The sequence below is a fragment of the Anser brachyrhynchus genome (assembly GCF_964034855.1).
Source record: "Anser brachyrhynchus genome assembly, chromosome: 5".
NCBI classification, from domain to species: Eukaryota; Metazoa; Chordata; class Aves; order Anseriformes; family Anatidae; genus Anser; species Anser brachyrhynchus.
In genome coordinates this window covers 5681252-5705643 of record NC_137699.1, presented here as the reverse complement: position 1 = coordinate 5705643, position 24392 = coordinate 5681252, and the positions used below count along the sequence as shown (strand labels likewise).

Sequence of the window (24392 nt, the reverse complement as noted above, 5' to 3'; positions counted from 1 at the left end):
AATCAGTCTTCTGCTATTTCCACAGGGATGCAGAAGTTGTGGGATTTGCCTCTCACACTGAGGTGCTGCTGGCTGGTTCACTGCGTGGTGGAGGGTGTCCTTAAGAGCTGATTTAACCTGAAAAAAAAAAAAGTGTGTATCCTTTCTCGGGAGATCCACAGCAGGGCTGAAGAATTGCAAATGTTGCATCCGTTTCCTCCTGTCACCTGCTCCCACGTGACTGCAGTGCCTGTGCTGTGCTCTTAGCTCACCCTGCAAATGCTCCTTGTGATGGAAGTTAGTACAGAGCTGGTACAGAGGACTTCACGTTTGTTGGCAGTATCCTTGCTTGCATTCCACTGGCACCAGCTGCTCTCCACACAGGAACCCAAGGTGGCAAATGCTCTTACAGTCTCTTTCAATTTTCAGGTGAAGGTCTATATTGCATTAACCTCTTCTGTTTTGGGGGGAAATGGTAAAGCTTTTATTTATTTATTTTTAAGAAAAACATGTTAAACCCAAGTGGGAGAAACAACTGCGTTGCGTACTGTGGTTGGGAGCGCAGGGCATTTGCGTTCCATCTGATCTTGAGCTTCCACTCCCTGCAGTTACTAAATGTGGTAGCTGTTGGCGTGAGCATAGACCCAGAGATGGGCAGGACTAGTTTGCCATGCCAAATATTTTTCTGTTGCCCTCATCCTATTTTCTAGAACCAAAGATGTTACTGTGATAAAGATGACATCTTAAAGCACTGTAGGAGATAAGAAGATGTACTAACTTGGATTAGGTATGTCTCTGATCCTGTATTCATCTTGAAGCTTACCAGTGAATAACCACATATATGAACAATGAAAATATGACCACCTCATTCTGTAAATACAAAAAAGAAAGGAACAGCTTTGAAAATCCAGCCATCTTTCAAGTTCTCTGAAAGCATATAGACCCTGAGTCATCACAGTGAAATTCAACAGGCATGTTCTTATTAGTGGACTGAGAATATAGATGTGGTTTTATATGTGGAAATCTGTATTTATATGTGGAGATCTGTATATTTTTCCAGTAGTCTTCATTACTGTAATAAACGATGCTCTCTCTCCCTGCAGTCATTTATCTTATCTGTTTATAGTATTGGCTTTTTTTTTTTTTTTGAGCCAGGAAGCAATGCATACCTAAATACTGTAAGATTGTAAAAGAGGCTTTATGGTTATGCCATTTAAAAGAGTTCCTTGTGTTTTGGTTGCTAGTCTGAACTAAGATAAGATATTTTTATTTCATATTCCTAAAAGCAATAACAGATTTGCTGTAATACACCGATTTAGAGCAATTTGCTCATAAGTAAGTTCCAGAAAATCCCTCAAATTCTCTCAGCTGTTTTCTCTCATAGGTAGAAAATCCTCAGCACCTTCCAAAAGATGTTCGCATAGGCTCATATACCCCAAAAGGTAGCGTATGTAGACGTTGGATTGATTTGTTTCTCAAAGTTCGAAAAAAAATAAATTCAGCTGTTGTTCGACGTAGTCAGTACTGATTATTGATAGTTCATTTTCAAAATAAGAAAGTAAGTTTTAAAGAAAAAATAGAGAAAAAATCATTCGCCAGTGCTGATACAGGACTGGCAGAGGTTAACACGCTGACATCACGTTGGAAGTGTATAGCATTTTGTCAATGGTTATGAATGCCCTGCTGCTGGGAGACAGACAGTGCCAGCTGCCAGCTGGTGTGGTGCAGCTCTGCGGGTGTGCCTTGGCTGCTGCTCAGAAAGGTGGGCGTGTGAGGAGGGCTCAAGCCTGCTCCCTACCTGGTCGTCGCTCCACTGAAACAGGAGGAAAGGAGATAGTGCGAGAAGGTAGGTCCAGCGCCTCGCTTCTGACTCAGCTGCCTTCAGAACAGGTCTCTGAGAGCAAAGCAGGAGATTAGGCAGCAGCAGATGTCTGCAGTCGTATTTCAGAAGGCACTGATGGCTTGTGTTCAGTTCAGATCTTCAGGACTAAAGACCTTTGGAAGGAAACAGAGCAGGAACTTCAGACAAATGTGCATGGAAATAATGTCAGTAGGCTTGGGGAAGAATCCTGTGTTAATTTAAGAAAGCTGTAGAGCTTTGGACACCAATGGGAAGAAGTCAGAAACAGTATGGAGTGAAGGAGGAAAGCCCTTGAGAGGAAGGGGAAGGAACTTTGTAATGGCAGAATGACGATGAATATAGAGCAATTAATTAGCTTTGACTACATCGTATTCATTATACATCAATTTGTAGGTTTAGCTGACTCGCTTGGGGCTAGCTATTCCTTCATGTAATACCTTTGAATTATATCCACCATAGGGGAATGAAAGAGGTACAAAAAGGTGCAGTATGTCAGTGTAGCATATCAAATTGAGAAAGGCATTTAGCAGCCTGTACCAAACACAGGTTTAAGCCAACAGTAGATTATTCCTTAAGTGAGCTGTTGTTTTGACAAATCTGAAAGGAGCTAAAAGCATTTCAATAGATGGAAAACAAAGGAAACTTCTATTTCCTTTCCCACAGCCTGGAACCAAAATGGGATTGCCGGCTAGGTTTACACAGCCTATCCTTGTACCAGGCAAGCATGGCGAACATGAGTGGAACATGCAGGGAATAATTGAGTCCTGTGGTAGGAACCAGTTCACTGGACCTCTCCAAATCATTCAGCCTCTGTCTCTCTTATAAACGCTGATGTATGCTGGGACTAAAGTTGTGGCTGCCTCTATCTAACCAGGCACCAGTGGTTGTGGAGTTTTTTGTGATTTGTGCCTTTTTTATTTTTTTCCCTGCTGTTTGGTTTTGGTAGAATGGATTTGTCATTACAGATATTAAAAGCAGTGTATATTCCCACTAAAGACCTTGCAGTGTTTACTCGGAGCATGAGATTTCAAAAGAATCTTTTGTGGGCTGGTCTCCTTTAGAAAATGAGAATCATTTGCTTTAACTGGTAAACTAGTATATGTCAACTCGCTCCCAGTTTATACCTCAAAAGAAGAGGGTATTTCATATGGGTAGTGCTGGGCTATGAAAGAGTTGACAGTGCTGGAACTGAAACAGCTACTCTGAAAAGACTGTGGCTCTTGGAATAATGGACCTTGAGAGGGAACTCCTGTTGGTTTTAGCTTTAATGCTAGCCCAACTTTGAGCAGGAGGTTGGACAAAATGGCATCTCACCTTGAATGATCCTGCATTCAAACTCGAAACAATCCCCTAGTTTTGTTTCAGATAATTTTATTAAGCTCCTATGAAACCCATCCAAACTAGGTTTCATGTTGTGGTTTTCACTTGGATGCTGATTTATTTTTTTACCATCTGTGTTCAGCAGCATGGAGAAGATTACAAATTACAGTTCTCACAGAAATAATACGTGAAGGAAAACCCTGAAGAATACACCAAAATTGTTTAGCAGTGAAAGGCCTGATGGTTTGAGGATGTGTTGATGATAACTGCAGTTTGACATGCCACATAGTCTACTGTATTTTCTGGTACTAAGAAAAAAAAAAAGTGCATCATTACTTACAAATGTTTTGGAAAAGGAAGAATGATTGCACAGACCTCAGGTCTGGGAACACAATTCCATATTAAAAACCATTAGTTTTGCACACATGTAAATTAATAGAAATAAATGGAAATATCCACATTCTGCACATAGTCTCCAATTATATAGCGTAATACCCAAACTATGACTTGTATTGACATTTTCTGTGGTAACTCCTACAGGTAGAGTTTAACCATACAAATAGTCTTCAGTCAGTCACTGCTCTTTGCACCATCCTGAGCTGCTGGATACCATCTCACAGCACCTGAGAGATGGCATCTGAGGGGTTGACTGTGTCCAGTTTTGGTCTCCGCAGTACAAGAAAGGCATGGTCATGCTGGAACAGGCCACCAAGGTGGTGAGGGACTGGAGCATGTGATACACCAGGAGAGGGCTAGGTTTGTTCAGCCTGGAGAAGGGAAGACGAAGGTGAAGCTTTACCTACCGCTGTCTACGTCTACCTGTTGGAGGAGAGCATAGAAGGTAAGAGTCAGACTTGGAGAGGCTGAGGGGCAACAGGTCCAACTTGGAGCAAGGGGATTTCCAGCTAGATGCTTGAAAAATATTCCCAGGGAGCATGCTAGGCTTTGGAGCAGGGGCCCCAAGAGGAGGTGGTATGCCTGCCCTTGGAGATGCTCAGAATTTGACTGGAGGAGCCCTGAGCAGCCTAGTCTGAGAGGGCTGTACTCTGTCTAGAGAGCTAGGCTGGAGATCACTTTTGAAGAAATGCAGTGAGAATAACACTGAGTTTTATATTTCTTCAAGAAAAGCAGTTCTTATTCATTGATCTCTTTATCTTTGATTACTCTTTTACACAATCGGTAAATAATATTAGGTAGATTTTAATTGCAGATTAGACTTTCAGTTAGCATTTCAAATCTTGGAATCAAGATCTGGAGAAGCCCCCAGTCTCCCAGTATAACCACTGTAGTGTGCGTCAGGGCAAGGTAGCCCCCACAACCTGGTATGTTTCTGCGCTTTTACAGAACTTAGTTTTAACAGGTATTCTCTTGTTCCCAGGAGAATGCTTTGTGGTAATCATCAAGATTGTATTTTGTACACTTGCCTCTTTTTAGTCATTTGAATTATCGTGTCACAGATACGGCATGGAAAGGTGGCAAAGGTTAAAGAATGCTAGTAGTAGGAGTGAGGACCATTATTCCTGAGCCTATTGCTTCAAAAGAAAAGACTAACATGTAGAGTTGTATTTTCTGTACTATGTTACTAAACAGACTTAAAAAAAACAAAACAAAAAAAAAACAAACACTTGCACTTGTCCATTGTCAATGGTCATTGTGCAAGGACAGCAGACGGCCTCTCTCAGGAGCCAGTAGCAGGGTAGCTAACCTCCCTAACAGGCTAGCTCCAAGTGACTCCTGTTCTGCAAGGTAATCAGCTTCTCCTAGATTTTGACTAGGTTGGCATTTCTTCCTGTTCCTTGAGTGGTATGTGTACAGAAGTGGATTGCTTATTTGTAAAAACACAGAGTACTTGTCTGGGAACCTGGGTGAAATGGCTGCTCTGCATCTGTAACCATCTGCAGTGGGCTAACTACCAGCACATGTAACTGCCATGTACAGAGCTGATGTACTGGGTTGTCTGGGGGTGTCTTTTGTCTCTGAGCTGAACTCTGAGTCTGCTTAATACCCTACCATAGGGGGTGTCCTGGCATTCCTCAAAGAGGATAGTAGGCCTGGGTCTGCAAGACAACAAAACTCGCAGAGCTTTCACAATAAGTTATCACTTGTGTGTTCACCACAGAGGTGAGTAATTCATTCAGAATCAGTGAGAGCAGCAGCCTTGCCTAATTAGACTGACTTCTTAGGACCAAAGTCCTCATACCGTTTTTCTAGAGGCACATAGTACCCTGAATGGTTTCATTTAAATTAACTCCGATTAACTCCAGGATCTTTATTATAAGAAATACAAAGGAGAACTTGTTTTCCTACTTCTGTTCTTTCTCTTCTTATGAAACTTAATCCCCTGGTACTTGATGGGAGGCATGTTAGTTTGTTACAGGCTTCTAGAGGGGAGTAATGCTGCAGAGCTGTAGTGCGAAGCTGGTGATACCAGAGGATGGTGTAACAGCATAAGGAGAAAGTAAATCTGAGTCCCTGAATCCTAAAGGCACAGACTTCAGACGCGAGCAAGCTGTTCACACTATGAAGGAAATGAGGGAAACTTCTCAATGTCTTCAGTTCTCAGTGAAATGCCTTGCATAGATAGGGTCTGGCCAAAGGCTGGGTGGGTATGGGGCTTGGCTGCTGGGGAAGCAGGTGATGCTCTAAAACTTGATTTCTGTTGGGGGAGGTCAGGGGAGTGAGCAGGCTTTCCAACATGGAAACTGCAGTCAAAGGGCTCTAAGGAATGCCTCTTCCACTTGTGCCCATTGTAAGTAAAAGGGGAGGAGGTGAAGGTTTTTTCAAGTAGTTTGAGAGAACATTTGGAAACAATGAACTGAAAATGTCTTAACAAAGAATGGCATAAAAAGTCAAGCTTGTAGGTGAGCAGAAGCATCTCCATCTCTGAATCTGTATGTGTGCTGTCATCAAAGTGCAGAACAGGGTTCCTAAGAATGGTACAGGACCTTGCTCTGTAAGGCTTCAGGAGGAGGGCTGCTTCTCTTTCTTCAGGCTGCTTGTCATTTTTAAAAATAGAGGGCTGAGCTTCCACTGCCACAACCCTGTGGTGATTGGCAGTGCCTCAGGCTGATCTATGAACTTAAAACATCTGATCTGTGCGGTGGTGCTTACCGCCAGGTCTTGCTGCTCCACCTGAGTAACTAGAACGTGCTCATAAATCAGGGGAGAGCATTCCTCTGTGACACCGTCCCAAATGCCCTACTGAGCCCAAGCCTGTGTTAGCCATCAATGCCTCTTACATAAACATGTCATACTTTAAAGTAGGGTCCTGTAGAAAGCACAAACAATATACTAGCATAGAGGGGCCACACAAATTGAAGAGCTGTTAAGTCAGGGGAAGGAAACATCTCTTGATGATGAATCTATCTCTGCCAGACACATAGAAAGAAAACAGCTAATGCTGGTTACATTCCTTTCAATGTAAAATAGTCAGATGTGGACGTGGTTGTCTTTTATTCCTTGGTACTAGAAGTCCAAAAGTAGCAGTGCAGGAAACCTCAACTTCTCTAGCATCTGCTTCAGTCTGACCAGTGACTAACCCCAGCCTTGTGCATCCCTGCTTCTTGCCGAACAAGGCTTGCATGCTGACCTCTTTGCAGGGATGCCTGTTCCTCTAATCTTAAAATGGTGCAGCTAAGCATGAAGAATTTCTTACCAAGACCGCTTGAAACCCTCTGTCAGGTGCCGTGCAGTGTTGTATTTAGATCTTGAAGTAGTCTGTATCTGATTAAGCACTAAAAAGCTGGTTTGCATTCAGTTCACTACAGAAAGCTGAGTAAGAAGTATGGCTTGTTCCCGTATGTACAAAACTCTTAAGTCTTGCCTAGTCACCGCATCCTCTGGTGCTAGCGTTGAGACTACAAATACAGTCTTCTTGATCTTAGTCCTTCTGCAAACTGCTGGGCAGTTTTAGGCACGGTAAGAGAAGTGTTGAAGAGCATCTCGGGCAGGCCTTCAGTACAGCGTGCAGCTGACTGACTTGTGAAACTCATGTTTGTGTTGGTGCAGCCTTTGATCTGAATCGGTAAGGAAAGTGCTCCCAGCAGCTGGAACACACATGGCCAAAGGTGACCTGGGGCTGTAAACAGTGCTCCAGCCATCCCCCTCAGATGTGTCACAAATCACTGGGTGACAGCTGACAGGTGCCTGTGCCGCATCCTGCACGCAGGGCGTGCTCTGGTGTGGAGCAGCAGGTAGGGAACCTGTGCGGTGGGTGGCCAGCTCGCAGCTCCGTGCAAGCAGCTCGTGTTCCCTTGCCTGCAAGCAGCCTGCCGCACCGCCCTGTGCTGAACAGCAGCGAGGGCTTTTCTTTCATGTGAGCTGGCTGCTGCTTGCACCCTGACCTCGGGTGGGTTGGCAACACCACGTAGCTGTGCTGCAGGCCAGGGGTTTATTCTGCAGCTCAAAGCAGGGCTGCACGGCTCAGGCCCAGCAGCCTTGTTCAGATTAGTGGTTGTGAAAAACATTATCTTGCTGTTTTTTTCCCTAGTGCTTTCCTCAAATGTAATTGTATTTGAACTTCTACTAACTGGTATACTAGCTTGTAACGAGTAACAAACTTACTCCAAAACTAGCTCTGCATCGCTAATGGTAGGGGTAACCTTAAGGCCATGTAGTGTAAGGGGTGTTGTGTGGAGCACCTGAGCCTGCAGTTCCCCTGTTGCTCGTACTGCTATCCTGCCTTCAGCACCCAGGCATCCCTCCACGGAGGCAGAAGTAGGCTGAAGTAGGCCTTTGGGCAAGGGCTTCTGTCTGATAGCTGAGCTAGGGGCTACCTTGAGGGTACCTGATCTGTCACTGGGAACGGTTCATTTTTTTCTGAATGTAGCTGGAGGAAGGAATGAGTACTACTGCTGTGGGATCCCGAGCTGTAGGTGATGTTGGTGATTGCTGAGCTTCTTAAACTGAGCGTGGGACATGCTGGCAGGTCTCTTTCCACTGCCTCCTTAGAGCTGGGTTTTACTGCCTCAACCTCTGCCCCTATACATCGACTTCTGGGCTGCTCCTGTCCCCTCACCACCCCTTCTGCATGTAATCCTAGGTGTTGGAGGCTGCTCCAAGGCAAGCAGCCTGGAGTAGATTGCTGCCTTCATCCTGTAACTCCTTGTTTGTGGTGAACTGGGAGCACCTCGCAGCTTGTGTGTGGTGCAGCGCTTTGTGAGGCCCGCCGTCCTGCACCCCAGCCTTCAGAGAAGCAGGCAAGGTTTTGGCCAGAGCAAATAGTCTGCAGATGGCTGCCTCAGACCCGGGCAGCGATGGCTGGATGGCAGCTCCAGACACGCTGCCCTCGGGAGAGGCTCCGTGCAGCTGCTGTGAGGGCCGGGGCGGCTGCCGGCCTCCAGAGGGAGGGCGGCGTGTGCATGGGCAGCTCTTGGGAGCTGGCAGCCCCGCCTCAAGTCCGCTCTGCTTTAGGTGGTGTTTCTTCTCCAGGGTCACTTGATAGGGCATAATCCTGTGAGATGCTCGTTGGAGAAGCTGATACAGTAAAGTATTTCTGCAGATGCTGAGTTTTGAGTGAATAAGTGGACCTTTTATGTGGGTGGGAGCACTCATGTGCTTAAAGTTAAGCATGTGCTTAAGTGCTTTCTTGGATCAGGGCCCAAATGCTAATGTGCTGGAGGTGCCCTTGCTTTCTCAAGTAACAGGCAGCGTTCAGGACCATTTCATATGGACCCTTGGGCCTGCAGGATTACTGAAAGATACCCATGACTGAAAAGTGCTGGACTCTTAATGTTCTTACACTTCATTTTAATGAACGCCATGAGGTTCTTGCTGTGTTATGAGCTTTACACTTCCCATACTAGAATAGTTCTTGACTAGGTCCCTGGTGGACTTGACAAAAATATCTATTTTACTCTTGACTTCACGCTAGCCTTTTTCATAGGGTATTCTCTGAAGCCTTCCTGTTAAATTGCTGGAAGAAAGTAAGCCTCTGACAGGAATGACTAGGATGCTAAGCCACTGGGAGTCTCCTGTTGCACTTACTGATAATTAAGCTGATAGTAGTCTGCTGACAGTACTGATGAGCCCACAGGACATGTGTTGGGGATGTGACAGTGCTGTGCACCTGTTTGGCTGGGGGGCATTGGGTCTTCCCCTCCCTGGCTGTGCTAATCACTGAGTGACACTCGCTGCGCTTGCCCCACGGACTGAGGCACTTAGCAGGGTGTCCCGAGTCCAAATACACAGCTGCTTCTCCACTTGTAATGCCAAGGTTCAGAGGTCAGTGCAGTAAAAGCAGGTAAAATTATGCTTCCTGCCACATCAAAATGCTACACTGTTTGTTTTATAGTGGGTCTGACAAGCTATTTGTCTCTAGCAAACATGAAATACCTTTAGATTAGTTTTAGTGCTTTGAAAAATAAAGGGTTTGTGTTTCTAAATATCATGTTAGAGAGATCTCTGGCTGCTGCTGGAGAACCAGACTTCTTAGGCTTCCATGTGCTTGCTCTACAGCCAGCCTGGAGCAGGGCTGATAATTTTGAGGTCTGGGGCTGGCAGTGCCGTGGGGTCTGTCCCCTGCAGCTGTGCTCTGTATGGGCATGGCAGCCTGTGGGCTGTCCCTCAAGTACCTGGGGCTTGAAGCTGAGCTGTGGACAGATGGTTGTACATGTAATAAGCTATCTAGGTTAATTACCAGGGCAGTGATGTCAGCAATTCCGTGCACAGCTATGGCTTTAGGATCCTTCTCCCCGGCTTCTGTTTAGCAAATAGGGCAGACCTTTCACGCATGCAGCATCCTTTCACTTTTCCCAGAGTTGAATGTTTCTATTTCTAGGCACACCTGCTAGCCCTCTGCCTCTGCACTCCCCTGTCATTTTCATGCTTGTCAAACCAAGATGGGAGATAGCTGGAGTCAAGATAGGATGCCTAGGGGTGCTTTAATCCTGGGAGTCCTTGGATGTCCCCCAGCAAGCTTCAGCAGGTGAAAGGGTGAGGATGCCTGCTTTTTCCTGGCTGGTCTAGGGGGCAGTGTAGATATAGCCAGAAAATTGAAATAAGCTTAAGTCAAACCACCTAGAACTACTTGTTTAGGTACTCTGTCTGGAAACTGAAGGGAAGAGACTCTCAGGTGTCACTTCCAGTCTGGAACAGGTGATGAACAAGGGATGGGGCTTAAACAAAAAACCCTCCGAGGGAAGAGTGAAAACCAGTTGGAAAACATAGGAATACAAATGCATAAAGTGATGTTTTTTATAGCTCCCTGTTTTTGTGACTTTTGGTTCCTTTTTATTGTGAATTACTTGTTAATTTTTTATTAAACTTTGTTTAACCATAGCTGTGACCAAAGAGGAATGCATTTGACAAGTGCAATAAAGCAACTGTTCCATGTTTATGGCAAGTGCTATACTTTTATGCTATTAATTTAAGTTGCCTGGATTCTTATAAAACTGGGACAGTGTAGGGTTACCTGCCTTGCTTGGAACATGGTTGAAATGGATCATACTACAAAGTAGCACACATCTCCCTATCAAGTCTTAGAGGAAAATCTTGAAATAATAGGGTAGGAGTGTCTCTGGAGTGCGGCTGTTTTGGATGCACTTTGCATCCAGCAACCGTTGGAGACATCCACAGGGAAATAATTCAAAAGAAAAAAACTTTAATAGAGTAGCTGAGTGGGGGGGAAAAAAACACAAAACAAACAAACAATTGAAGTGCATGGAAGGTAGTGGCAGTTGCTGTGATAAAGACATCTTCAAAAGATGTATTTTATTCCAGTATTGTAAATAAGCAGTGAAGACAGTTGAATTAAGTAGTCATTCCCTCTTAAAGAAGAGAAGTATCAAGAGAAACGTGTAGGGAAGCTCTTGTGGTAGGCAGAAAAGGCTACTGATGAAAGTAAAGTGATGAAACTGCCTTTGACCAGACTCCTGCTAAAAATCAGCTGTGTGAATAATTGTCCAGCCACCAAACTGCAGAAAACAAAGGCTGCCAAAGGAAAAACCTACTGGGGGCCAGGCAGACCTGTTAGAGAATGAAGAAAGCATTCTTGTGTTCCAAGACTATGATGCTCACTTCAAGGACTTCTAAATCTTTGTCTAAATAAAAGCAAGTTTCTGCTCTTACAGGGCAAAATTCAGAAGCTGTGGGAGGGCATGGGGTCTTTTACTGCCCTGCATGCAGCTGGGAGGGTACCTCAGTACCCAAGTTCCCCCAGACAAGTTGGAGAGGTTCTCCTAGTTAAACCTTGCACAACATTACTTGAGTTTAGGGTGAGCTCAGGTAAGTCTCATTCCTCAAAACAAACATTTGGTTAAAAATTGGCAAAACGCTGAATCAAATAAAGGAAGCCTTTTAGACTAAAGGTCTTAAATATAAGTCTTGCTGTATAACGAACTGTGGAATTGGCACATAGCTATGTCTACTGTGCATGTTAATTCTCTGAAGCCTGGCCCTAAATATTACTTTTGGTACTGAAACAAAGATAAGCTGCTGTGCTGTCAGTGTCTCCTTCCAGGGAAGGAATACCTGCTCTCCTCTACTTGATCTTGCTGTCTGTGGCTGTCACTTCTGCTCACACTTGAAAATAGATACTAAGGACTTAGTATGCAAATGCACAAGAGGCTTATTTAACTGCAGTATTTAAGACTTAACTTGACCTTGAGGTCAGCAGGCCTCATTGTCCATCTTAGATGGACAGATTTGTTACCAAACTCCTGTTTGGGAAATGCTGTCACGTTCCTTGCTGTCACCCTCCCTGGTGACAATTGTGAGGCAACCAAGTGGGGTTTGTCTCTAATCCTGTGAAACTTCATAATGTTGTTGGTCACTGAACAAGCAAACAGCTGGGAAGGTAGTGTAAAATACCTCTGTGTGGCTTGTGGCCACTGTCTCCTATTAACAAATTCATTTTCTCTTATGATATTGTTCTTGAACTCTAACACTTCATACCACCATCTTAATCACTTCAGTGCCATGGTATTGGCTCAAGACTTCAGGTGGTTTTTAGCACTAGTGGCACAAAACAAACCTGTAAGTACTTTGTAAGCACAAACCTGAGGTTACCAGAAAGGTCTGTGGCATGTGTTAGCCTCAACTGGAGAGTATCATTCCCTGTTTGTCATTGAATTGCCATTGTGCATGAGAAACAGGCTTATCTTTAAGGCTTTGAACTTGCATTTGCAACCCCTCTTCTGAAAGCAATGTCCCTGCCAATATTTAGCAGTTCCCAAAGAAACTTTCTTCCAAGATCTTTCTTGATCTTTTTGTAATGTGTTTTTTTGAGATCTATCTTCTGCTTTTGCAGACTTCCTTCCATATGTGCTTTCCTTTGAGTCTGCCGTTAAATGCCCTGCGGAGCCTGGGATGAGCAGGTTATCAAATGCTGTGCATTATTCTGTAGCTAACGCCGACTACAATTTCATGTTCTCCACACTAATCTCTTCCCCTCATGCATTACTTCCTGGTGCAACATTAGCAAGCCCCATGCTGATCCACTGTTACTTCATGGATTTAGAAAATAATCTGCAGCCCCACCATGATGTAAAACATTAAATATTGTTTTAAGTATTGGAGGCGCCATCCTGCCTACACGGTGCTTAGGGTGGGCAGCGTGCCAGCGCGTTTGCTGGCATGTGGCTGAGAAGCTGAGCATGCCCGCTCGCAGCAAACGAAGCAAAGCCCAGGACAATAAGGCAAGAATGATGACAGACAAAAGAAGGCTGGTATATGGGTTGTGTTATTTGGCTGTAATATCAGCTTTGGAGACGATACCGTCTGGAGGGCTAAGAGTTTCTTTCTGCACTCCTGCCTTACTGCCTGCACCTGCCCATCTGAGGGCAGGAATGAAAGGATGCTTGACAGATCTTCCATGAGCTCGCTGGAGTTGCTTATTGCATGCTAGTTCTGCACTAAGTTCTCAATACGTGTGCTCTCACTCCTGGCTTTGCCAAGCACTGGGCTGAATGCATTTCTTATTTTGCTTCTCTCTTTTCACAACAGCAAAAATACTGTGTGCCTGGGGTGAGCTGGGGAAGCCTGTGCTGTGTGTGACTGATGCAGGGGAAGCCATAGGCTAGGGTGAGCATAACCATGGGACTTGTGCTGTCTCACCCCATCTTGGGGAAGGCTGCTTCGAGGCTCCGGGGCCTGCAGGAAGCACAGGCAGGGTATCCGTGCCGAGGCTCCCCTGCCAGGTAGGACCAGCTGCAAGGGGATGCCTTGTCTTTGCCTTGTGATAACTTGGACCATGGAGATCTGAGTGCATACAAGGAGTCATCCTGCTCCCATACTTGAGAGCTGTGGTCCCACGATATCACCTGAAGCGTTGCAGAACCTCTGACAGTGGCAGGTGTGTGGTGCTGCTCACCCTCCACGTACAGCCTGCCTGCCCAGGCGCATCCTTCAGGTTGTGGGGTTTTGTGCCATGCCCACTGCCTGAGCACTGCTGACTGATCCCTACCTGGTGTTTCAGAGGGTAAGAAACTATCAGTCACTCTTGACCTCCTCATTACAGGAGCTCCTGGCTTAGCTCCCAAATTCCTTGAGAGTACTGGGCCTTAGCAAGGTGGTCCTGCACTTCTGAACTCAGCATAGGGATGTTTTGAAAGGGAAAAGCTTCAGCTACTCTGCTGGAAGCATCTGCCTATAGACTAAACTTTAGTACGGTTCAGTATGTTGCACCATAGAAGAGACTGGAGAAAAGGGTTGCCTGTGAACACTACTGGTACTAATGAGCATGGTATTAATGCAGCCAAAGATAGGCTCTATTTATACATCCACCCGTTTAATGCATGTGGATGTGTTAATTCTGTGAGAATGCGCAAAGCCATGAGCTATATGAACTTTGATACTATGCTCTTCTTAATGTGTTACTTCTCCTTTTGTCTGTAGATCCTTCTAATGCCAAATGGCCCAAGAGTTTCAGGCCTAACGAACTTAAATGTCTGTAATGCTTTCACTTTGCTCTGCTGCAGGGAGATATTGAACAATCTTGTCACTGGCTCTAGATTCAGGCTTTTAAATATAAGCCTGGCCCATCTGGGCTAGAAACAGGCACATTTTCTCATTAGAAAAGCAGGCATCTCTCCTGAACTCAAGCTCTCTTACCCTTCAAGAATTTCACTGTCCCCTCCCGCCAGGTTACAGCTTACGTGGCCCAACCTGTTAGCTCTTATTTCCAGGAGCTGCTACATCTCAGAGGGCATCTAAATTGCTTACAGGTGTGACTGTAGTAGAGGTAAGGTACCTGGCCTGATTTCCATGTTTTCAGCCCAGTTAGTTGCTGAAGCTGCTGTCTCTGCTAAGAGAGGAACGCAAGCCTTGCAGGGTGTAGGTGTGCAGTCCTGGAGCACTTCCAGGACACAGATGACTCTTGAATCTTTCTCCTCACTAACACAGAGGTGTTAGTCTGTACTTGCAAGACTGGAGGGTTGCTCTCTCCAGTTAGGAGATGAAACAAATGCAATTTATTTAGCTACAAATCATTAAGTGCAATACTTTTAATTTCTAACCAAGCTGCCTGGTCAAGGCAGCAGGTATTTGAGCAGTTTTTGGCACTTCTGGCTGTCCCAGCGTGCTCTTCCTTTCCTTGCTGGTCAGCAGCATGCAATGGACTCCTGCTACAGTCAGGTGTGTGCTGGGTTTATAACCTGAACTGCAGAGCTCAAAGAGATGAGCTCTGAGTTTATGCAGTAGGTTTGACAAAACAGGAAGGAAGACATTGGTGTAAGGCAACGTATGTTGTCTGTAAGCGTAGAGCCACTCACCTTCTTCCCTTTAGCTGAGCTGTGAGCAATCAAGATCCATGCCCAGTAGTTTTGGATGAAGATGCTGTCCTGCGTATGTTGTTTCAGCCTGAGAATTATGTACTTGGCGGCCAGCATGCTGGAAAATGTGGTTGTGTGTATAATTGCAAACTATGCGGGAAAGACAAGAAGATGCACAAAATGATGACATTCCGTGGGTAGAAGGATTGTGTTAAAACGGACTTAAACTTTCATCGATAACCACATTCTCATGTGGTTTGGTCCCCCCCATGTCCTATTCACGTGATAACAAGATGTTTGTTCCACCAACAAAACAGAGCGTGAACTTAGAGTGCTGCATTACTCACGGCAGAAACATGGCTGCTATGTGCAAGCTTCCTGTGCTCTGCCAAGGTCAGTCTGTGGGGGCTGAGGTGAAACAGTTTCCTCAACTGTGAAAACGATCCCGGGTGCTCAGCTGCCTGGAACGTGGGGGGTTCATGGGCTCCTTCTCCTGTAAGCCCACCGGCGGCACGTGGGCAGCACAGGGCTATTCCTGCCTGCCTCACTCCTGAGGCGACTCCTAAAGGATAGCACGGTGTTCTTCAGTCTCTTCATTTTGCTTTCTGCCTCCTCACATGCCCCCCCCAAGAGGAGTGTTAGAACAGCCTTCACGTAGATAGCTAAGACAAAAGGGACTTCAGGTATTGGAGAAGATGAACGCAACCAGCTCACGTTTGAACGTGACACCAGACCCATGGTGGGCGTTGAAGGGTGCTGGTTACACTTAAATCTACTCTTGCAGCACCTCTCCTGGGTGTGAAGTGCTGGCAGCACCTTGGTGGTGCTGCTGCTCTGGGTGGGTACCTCACACAAGGCCCATGGTGCCCGGGGGCCCAAGGGGACATGGGGTGGCCAGGCGCAGGGAGCCCTGCTGCCTGTGACCGTGTCTTGGTGTGAGCCTGTAGCCATGCCGAGAGGCACCTATCTTTTGCTTTGTGTGAAGTAACCCCTTAAGGTCTCTTAATACACCTTCCTCCTTGATGTTGACTAGGAACTAGCTGGACTTCAGTCCATGACTTGCATGCTGTAAAATGTGAAAACCGTGGGGAATTTTACACTTCTTAGGACAGTGCGGGAACAATCCTTCTCTGTGGGGGAAGGAAGGACTGGGCACACAGAGATGGTCCTGGTGATGTGGCATGAGAGTTGTCTGTGTGATTTGCATTGATTAGAGGGAGCCTAGATAATAGAGATACTGGTCCTCCAAGGGCAGGACTCACCAGTGGATCTTAGGTGGTGGTCTTAGCCAGAGAACCAGCTCATCTTGGTTTACAAGGCAGGTAAAGCTGGAAGTATGTGCTGAGGTGGAATCTTGCCTGATGTGTAAGACACATTTGGACTTGTACACTTCATTTATCTACCTCCTATTTTAAGTAATTCATTCATTGCCTGTGCTATACAAGATGTTTATTCAGACCTTAAAACCTAGGGGATGTCTGGCTCTATAATTCCTGGGCTTTCAAAATGTAGGCGGCAGACCCAAATCTCTGCTCTGCCATAGGTGAGGACCTGAAGATGAATCTTCTGTGTAAGCATAGAAAATAGTGCAAAGTTTCAATTAGATCTAGGAAAAAAAAAGACTAATCTCAAGGAGACCCAAAGCTAATATCTGAAAAAAACAGCCCATTAATTTGAGGGCTATTATTCTCAGTTTGGGGATCCAGAATGCAGCCTGGGCAGCAAGCTAATGAGAAGAGCAGAGCTGTGCAGGCTTGGGGGGAGCGGAGAAGAAAACAGAACAAATGTTTCTTGTAACTTGGAGCTAAGGGGATTCAGCCAAAGGTTAATTGCTTTCTACCCTTAGATGCTGTGAAGTGTTGCTGCATGGTGTCATACAGCTGCTCTGTTCCAGCCTAGAGGTGTCTGTTTCAGTGGTGGGTGGCATGAGCCAATGCCCTTTTCTTAGCTGCTTGGGGGTGTTAAGGTTTCTTGAGTTAAGACTTTGAAAAAAATCTGCTAGAGCTCTGGTATTGTTTGGGATGTTAGTGCACCATGGAAGCAGTGAGCAAAAATTCCAGGCAAGCAGCCCCTCTGTCTCCTTGCTTCTCCCGTGCTGGCAGGAATGTGGAAATAAGTGGTAAGTCCCTGGTGGGGGAGTCCTGCTCAGCCAGAAGGAGCTGGGGGCTCAAGAAAAGGGGCAGGTGTGCTGATCACCAGCTCCATTGTGCAGTGAGCACGTTGGCTGCCTTCACAGCCAGCTAATTCTGGGAACCTCAGAGATGAGGGAATGATCCCTTTGGGTCCTGACCTTAGGTACAATCCATCCTCTTCTTCCCAAGACTTCTTTCTGCATACAACCCCATCTCTCACGAAGCTTTCACACTGCATGGTACTTAAAGCAATAAAATAACTTTTCCCTGGATTAGGGCTGTTGTGACAGCTAGGAAGTTCCCTGCTCTTGGTGGGAAGCCTAAGTTTAAAACCCAGGAAGATGGATACAGTAAAAGAGGAGGGAGAAGTTGCCCCATACTGATGGTCACTGGTACAAGACCACACAGGTTTCCCAGTGCAGGGATCATGCTGGAGGAAGAGAACTGAAATGGCAATGTTACTGACCCCTGACACAGTGGTAGAGTAAGCAAATCTTTGACTTCAGTGTGTGTAGGTTAAGTACCAACATTGCAAATGATTCTGCCAGTATCGCTTCTGTGACCTGCTTGTTGCTCATTCACCTGACCATTCGGCTCACTTCCTTGTGTGTATCGCTTCCTTGCTGGCTGTTACCTGTGCTTCCAACTGCTATTTTAGTTCATGACTTACATTGGTTCAAGTTTATTGTACCTAGGATTTAAATTTGTTACCTGTTTTACTTAGGTAGTTTAAGACTTTCTGTAATTGGATTCTGCTGATTAAGTTGATTCCTGTGAATGCAGGACAGGAAAAGGTTTATGTGCTTAAATCACCCGTGGGTGAAAGTAAATGTATTGAAGGAACAATGGTTTGATTAGTAAAACCAATGTAGCTGAGAACTACAAGCCTGAGCTTCAGTTCTGCCACGGTGCTGCATGGGTGGGGAGGATGCACTGCAGCCCGGTGGGAAGGGATTTTAACTTCCACTGCCCTTGTTGTGCAGGTGTGAGCACAGTGCCGGTGTTTGTCCTGGCAGCTGCACGGAGCAGCAGCAGGAGCTCCCTTCCCTGGGGTGGACGGGAGCCCCTCACCTGGGCACAGCACCCCCTGGCTCCCCGCTGCTGTGGGGGTGGTGAAGTGTCCCCCCGTCTGCAACCAGAGGTAGGAATACGTCTCTGTAAAGGTCTAAAATCTTAATGTTGTCTAGTCAGAATGGCATTACCAACAGCTGCTCTGCGTGAAATTCCACGTGGCATCCTATTCAGTTGTTTCTGATAATGTCACAGATGACCATATCAGATAAGTTTGGGTATTATAACATTTAACTCTGTATTAGAAGTCTTGTGCAAAGACTTGGGGTATTCAGATGGCACTTACAATTGGCAAGAGGCATTGCTTGGAAGAATCAGCTGAGAAAACCTGTTTTTGGGCCCTCTCACTGTGGCTGAACCTGCCTTGAACAAAGGAGTACAAATTTTCCTAACACACCTCCAGCCTGGAAACTGTAAAACATACTTTCTTCTCTGGTCTTGCTAGCTTTTTCCAGCTGAAACTGGGTGCCAATATAATGACCACCTGGCCTACTTCTGTGCTACTAACTTTGTGCCCAGGCAAGTGTTTGTTAATTTAATGTTGGAGCTTGATTGACCACTTTGAGTGCCCAGCTCAGGTAAGCGGGCTGTTTGCTCTGTGATGCTTACGCTGGGTGACAGGATGCGCTGAGAAAGCCCTGGGGGCCGCAGCAGCGTCTCTTCCTATCTCTGTCATGTCCTCACAGCTCACCTCACGGCGCCGTATGCCTTGCTTCCACCTGGCTGCAGACAAGCGTGGGATCACAGCACAGCTCCAGTTTTTGCAGCATTTTCTTTCCCTGCAGTAAGGGGAGGATGCGGACAGTGAGGGAACTGGTCGTAGGTTTGCTTTAGGCTCTCACTTGTCCTCTGTGTAGAGCACCCCTCTCTTTACTGACAGTGGGGGGGAAAAATGTGGCAGAGTTGGTCTGCTTCTAGAGAATGGTCTTGGTGTGGTGCTCAGGTAGCAAACGATCGAACGTAGAGCACAGACTGCGCTTACCTTTTAGCAGATGGTATAAATTGCTGTGGGAAGCTGCTGTTTTCCTGACAGCAGTGTGCCTTGAAGCCTGTATATGCGTGTCCTGATGCAGTGCAGAGCTGCTGGTCTCCCTGCTGTGTGTGTAATCCCTGGGAAGGCTCCCAAGAGCTGCCTCGGTGAGGGCTGCACCTCTGGCTGGTATGGGGAGGAAGGGCCAGGGCCAGCAGGTGCTGGGCTGAGTGGGGATGCTTGCAGGTGCTGGGTCTTGGGGAGCTTTGTCTTCAGGCTGGTGCTCAAACCCCTCTCTCCCTGTCCGAAGTGGGGTTGAAGTGAATTGGTCTCTGCAGGTTCTGCATGTGAACGGGGTAAAGGATCCCCGACAAGGTTCTGGTCTGTGTTCTGCCTCTGAAGTCTCCTGTTGCAAATGGGCTGCTGTGCGTTGTGCTTCTTCCCTTGGTGGAGCTGGGTAGTGCAAATAGGATGGGCTGCGTACTGCATGTCAGTGTGACTGACTGTTTGTTGGCAATCCCCAACCAGCAGCCCTAGAAGCTTGTGGCTGTCTGCAGGATTGCCTGGGCTTGAGCAGCTCTTAACAGGGCTGTAACTTTATCTACTGATGGTCAAGTTGTATGGTATCTATCGCATCCTGGTTTTCCTCTTCCTTCTTGCCTTCTGGCCTTGCTGAGGGAACTGAAGCTGTCTTGTTCACATGCAACACAAACAGCCGCTGAATCTGTAGCAGGACTTGGGGGGGGTGGGGATAGGCTGTACTATTACTTTCATGGCTCTATCAGCAGCACTTACGGTGGGTTGGATAGCGTTGCTCACAGCCCAAAAGTGTGCTTTAAAGTCAGTTCTAGCAGCTTTGTGCAACAGAAATTGTTTGCTCCCAAATGGAGCATGAAGTGCCAGCACCAGCACCCCAGATCTCCTCAAAGTGTGTGGGAAGCCTGAAAGACTCCTGCAGGGTGTAAGAGCTCCAAAGTAGCTTCAGACTTCTACAGATATTTCATGGGAAACTTCTGTACTTGCCATCCTTTTTCCACTCGGTAGTACTGTTAAATTCATTTTCTGCACACCTGATTTCAACTGTTTGGCTAACTTCTACTGGAAGTAATGGGACACACCTAACAAAGCGTGGTGGAATTTTACTGTGACCTGCAATGCTCTCTTCAAGTCACCTGTCTCTTCCATTAGATAACTGTCGTAACAGTAGTTACCTTACTTAACTTCCCATTCCTGTGGCTAAAGCTTAAAAGAAGCTCACAAAACTGGCTATTCTCTAAAGCTTTCTTACCAAAATAACACTTGTTTCTTGATATCTTGCTCTCTAACACTGGGCTGCTGCCCAGGAAGGGTTCAGAGCTCTCACTGGAGTTGTGAACCATGGCAAGGGCTTTCCATGACTCAGAGCCGCTGCTTATCAAGGGGATAATTAACGGGGATCGTGTTGGTTTTGACTGCAGTCCTCTGGTACAGAGACTGTGGTCATCTACTCACACACATTAATATAATACAGAAGTATATCTGCTCCTCTGTGCTGGGATCATGGTCCTTGCCCAGAGCTGTAATGTTTATGGGCGATAATGGTACTTGGCTATTCCAGCCACAGCTCTCTTCCTAACGTGGCAGGTACCATGTCTGTAGCGCAGTCAGTTCTCTCCCCCATTTCACAGGGCTTGCTGAATACTGGTGCTGTGCTTTGTGAGGGGGGCCTCGGTCACGTCTTTCTTTCCAGCCTTCTGCTAGGCCGTGGTGACATGTTGAAGCCCACGGGTGGCTCTTGAGCACAGGAGGCATGGCAGAGCTGGCTGAGCATGTGCTACCTCGCAGGTGGCAGTGACAGGGAATGCCCGCCGTGTGCAGTGAGTGCCGTAGGCTCGTCCCAGGCTGTGTGGCGACATGCCTGCCTGGGGCCTGTTCTCTGCGCTGGGGTCCTTCTGGTCTCCGAGGCTCCCACCGGGGTGTGTGTCTGTCCATCTGTCCATCCCCAGCCTACTTGGTAAAGGCTCTCAAGGCCGAAGCATCTGAACACTCAGTACAGAGCTGTCCAAAAGGGGAGGGTTTTGTCCAAAAGAATCTTTGCTCTACTTCGCTATGAGTTCTTGGTGTCTCTGAAATGTACAGCAAGTCTTTGAAGCTGGTGGGAGAATCTGAGGCTGTAGCGAGGTCTGACAGCGGCTTGCCAGGCGGTGGGGCCAAGCACCTGCACTGTACTTAGGTGTAACCACGGTGAGGGTCTTGCCTGGCTGGGGGGAGCACATCAAACACCTGACAGCCTGTCTCAGGCTGCCACCCCCTGCTCGTGCCAAAGCAAAAGCTCAAGGGTAGACCTAGCTCTGGAGGATTGCTTACAGCAAGTCAGCCCTTGAAGTGTAGGCAGTGACTGCCTGTCACATGCTCAGCCGTGCCAGCAGTCTGCGCAGGGCCTGCATTGGGACCTCCCCATGGCTGGCCTCTCACTAAAAGGAACAGCGAGGCGATGACGCTTCTGAAGAAACATGTTGTCTACCTTCAGAGGTGGGAACTTGGTCCTTGACATTCCTCTTCCATGCAGTTGGTTTGCTCCCCGCGTGTGGCCGGTGTTGGTTTCCCAGTTCAGGAGGCAGCTGAAGCAGGGCTGACACTAGCTGAAGGAGCTTCTGGTCTCAAGAATCAGACTTGGGAAGGAAACAGAAGCCCAAACTCACCTCTTGACAGAGAAACCAACTTTGTCTATAAGTATATGTAAAAAGAAAATGTGTATGTAGTTTTGGTGTGATTTTATTTTATTTTTTTAAACCTGTCCCTAGCTAACATAAAATCTTATGGGGCAGACTTCCTTATGCTGAAGGGGCTGGTCCCAGCAGGGTTTCCAAGCCATGCAGAGGGCTGGAAGGGATGTGGGATGTGGGCTGGCAGTGCAGCCTGCTCCCAGCAAGAGCTTCGGTTCCATGCTCTGTCCAGTGAGGCTCATAACCCATCTGGGAGAAGACATGTAATGGTATGAATGATTTCTTATGGAAATCTAGCTATTGTGCCTATTGGGTTTACAGGAGCTTTTTGTCTGCTTTTAATGTATTTGTGTTGGTGGGGATTCTGATTTGGAATTACACACCCAGGCTTTCGGATGACTGCTGTAAACACAGATCCACTCTACAGTCTCTTACTTCACAGTGGCAGCTGCTGTGGTGTTACAGAAACTTCATAGCCTTGACTGCGTCTTATTAGTTCAACATGCTATTAATATCCCAGAAGCTTTTTGTATTACTTTCCACATTTCATGTTGCTGCTTCTTTCCCCCCCCCCCCCTCCCCATATTCATCCACATGTGGTGTTGAAACGAAAGCTGCATCTTGGGGCAGGGGCGGTGTCACTTACGGTGCTGTAGCTGCCCACCCCAAAGAAGGGAGGCAGACTGGAAGGAAGACGCTAGCGCTAATAGTCCCAGGTATATTTAGCGGTGTCATCTGACCTGTTTATGGGTCAGAACTAGTGTCTTTCTGCTTCCATACGGAGTGCTGGTAGTGCAGGGAAAGATTTTTCCAGAGAAACAGCTGCTGATTGGCTCTTCTTGTCTAGGAACTATTTGGGGAAGGATCCATCCTTAAATACTTATTCCACGTGCTAAAAATGGCATTGAGTACTTGGCACTATTGGGATGGACTTGAAACTTTACTGGGATGTACTGGCTGCACCGCACCAAAGCCTCGCAAACCCATAGCTCCCTGGAGCAAGAAAACGAGTGGGTGTAGGCGCTTCTTGGGCAAGGCACTGCGTGGGGCTCCAAGATGTGAATAACCTTCCCTAGCAGGTCTTAAAAGAACAGATATTGTTTTTGTAGCTAAGTGGTAATGTTGAGAAGCATGCAAGACAGAGGTGCATCTCGGCTACTCTTTCTCATTAACATGAATAAATTGTGTCCCGGGTTGTGTCAATGCCTGCACAGGTTGTCCTCTGAGTAGAGTGGGAGCCAACTTGCCTTGGCCAGTCTACTAACGGAGCAGGAAGGTCGTCTTCATCCAGCACCTGGCATGACTTCCCCAGACCCTGACCTGAGTACAAATTGGTCTGACAGGTAACTCTGGGGCACAGCTCCTGGAGAATTTGCCAAAGAGAGGAAAATTAGTCTCTTCCTTTTCTTGATGATAGGCAATTGCCACTTGTCAGGAAAAAAGTGACATCCAGACAGCTGGCAGAGTATGGGGGGATGGGTCTTAACCCCCCAAGCCCAGGTGGCTTGCTTACCTCAGAGCTCTTGCTGTGATGCTTGACCCAACTGATGGGTGAGTGAACTCATAAAATATCACCTTGAAACAGAGGCTGGCATAGGGCAGTCCGAGGGCCTAGGGCACTGAAATACCTTCCTGCCCAAAATAGTTGGAATTAGTTGATCTGCACGGTGTGCCGCCAGCCTTCAAGGAGAACTAGAGAGGCCTGGCTACTGGTCAGCAAGCCGTGCTGGGCAGTCGGAAGGTATTAATAGCTGCTCTGCTGCGGAAAGAATGAGTTTGGCTCAGGTGGAAGTCAAGGCTGCTAGCCGATAGGGCAAGGGAATGCTGGACTCTGGTTATTAATGTTATTAACACCTGAAGGAGTTATGCCCTATGCCTGAGGTCTCTGGGTATCGCCTTGGCTCTGAGCTGTATGCTTGCGCTGTACAGGTGCGGGCCTTCAGGGGCCTCAGCAAGAGCAAGAGAGGCTTCCAGCTCTCAGTTGGCCTCCGGGTGCAGTGGGTGTTTGGTCTGTTCCTCAACAAATGCAGCTTCCCTCAAGTTCCCCTGTGCTCCAGTTCTCAGCTCTGAGAGATGGTGCTGTGCCTCTGAGGTCACTTGATTTAAGGGCAGAAGAAGGATGCTTTTCCACACACACAAACTTCAGTCAATAAGGTTTGTCTAGATGAAAAGCCAAACCCAAATGTGACAAGGGTGGTGAGGCTGAAGAACTGCCGTAAATAAGAATTCCCCTCTACCTCCAGTGTAACAGCAGTAAGGGATTCCATTCAGAGTGAGGAGTCAGCTGGATCAAAACTTAAAGTAAAGCACACATTTTTAATTCATTCGTGTTTCTAAGAGGCATGCATATCAGCACAGTGTGAATACATGTACCTGCTATGAATTGCTTAAACTCATTGGAAGAGCAACAAAACTTTGCAGCCATCAAGGTCTGGAAAAGCTGCTCTTAATGAAATCTGAGCCCAGTTTTCAGGTTGCTTTGGGCATGATCTATGTAGGACTTGCCTTGGCGTGTGATGTGGAAAATGCTGTAAGGTGTCTGTCCAGGTAGAAATCCACCTCTGGCAGCGTGCAGTCACCACAGCCTCCAAGAGCTGCTCTTGCCATGCTTTGGGGACAGCTGAAGCCACCTAACGGCTCCTGGTG

The 24392-nt window shown here is 46.8% G+C and overlaps 2 long non-coding RNA genes across 13 annotated transcripts in view; one reads left to right on the top strand and one right to left on the bottom strand.

Annotated features, from left to right (window-relative positions):
- LOC308195677 overlaps positions 1 to 24392 on the top strand; it is a 72985-nt gene that overhangs the window by 21701 nt on the left and 26892 nt on the right. For 11 of the 12 annotated variants that reach the window (XR_013951715.1, XR_013951716.1, XR_013951718.1 and 8 more), the window contains one exon: positions 26 to 1825. This is a non-coding gene — a long non-coding RNA (uncharacterized lncRNA). The remainder of the gene's footprint in view (positions 1 to 25; positions 1826 to 24392) is intronic. The other variant, XR_013951717.1, reaches the window with a different exon arrangement.
- Positions 583 to 24392, bottom strand: part of LOC308195680 — a 56129-nt gene continuing 32319 nt past the window's right edge. Inside the window, exon 3 of the long non-coding RNA XR_013951729.1 lies at positions 583 to 1974. This is a non-coding gene — a long non-coding RNA (uncharacterized lncRNA). The remainder of the gene's footprint in view (positions 1975 to 24392) is intronic.